This window comes from Cimex lectularius, unplaced genomic scaffold, assembly GCF_000648675.2.
Source record: "Cimex lectularius strain Harlan isolate CLEC.00 unplaced genomic scaffold, Clec_2.1 scaffold92, whole genome shotgun sequence".
NCBI lineage: Eukaryota > Metazoa > Arthropoda > Insecta > Hemiptera > Cimicidae > Cimex > Cimex lectularius.
Window position 1 is genome coordinate 241164 of NW_019942502.1, and position 927 is coordinate 242090.

Consider the following 927-nt stretch of genomic DNA (forward strand, 5'->3'; position numbering starts at 1 on the left):
CCAGCAACTGAATTTCAAAGTTGCCAATAACAATATTAAAGAGCAAAAAATTAATTACTGTTACCGTGGCATTCAGAGGTTTTTTTAACAAAGGCTAGCGTCGCTTTGTTGTTAATAAAGTCTTTGAACCTGCTGGGCAAATTTCTTCAGGTAATGTCTGCGCACATAGTGCTTCCTGATGAATAATACAATAGTGAGTATCTTTAAAAATAGTGACAATCCCATTTCTTGCACCTGTCATATTTTGCGCTTTGTGTCTGCACTGAACATTTAGTGAAAGAGCCGCAGCCAAGAAGTCAAAGAGCTGCAGTTTGCCGGCCACAGCCTGTATGTAGATCTTTGGGTGTTTATTTTTTTTCCGTAATTTATTTATTAGCAAGAATGGAAGGGCCAGAGCCCTTGATTCCCAGGGAATAGGTTGAAAACAACTTAATGTAAGTAGGAACTATCTTTTTAAAAAGATTGAACAACACACTCACTCCACCATTCATCATTTCTAACTAATTGAGTGTGCAAAGAAAAAAAAATGTAATTATCCATGACCTAATGCACTCAATGCCTCAGGGCAATTACTTTTTGCTGTATGTAGATCTTTGGGTGTTTATGTGTTTTCTTCATAATGTATTTATTAGCAAGAATGGAAGGTCCAGATGCCTTGATTCCCAAGGAATATGTAGTTTAGCTGTTTGCTGTACTAGTTTTTTTATAAAATTTTCATAACGCGCCCTTCAGTTCGATACTTTACTCGATTTCCACCTTAAAAATGTAAGGGTGGGTTTTATATTTTTGTTTACAGCCCTTTAATAATTTTGTGCAGTGGGCTTTTTTAATTAAGAAAATGAGTCATTTATGACATCGAAGGTGAATTTTCATCATGTTTAAAATGTTTTAAATCATTATTGACGTTTGGAAAAGCTTTGTGGGGGA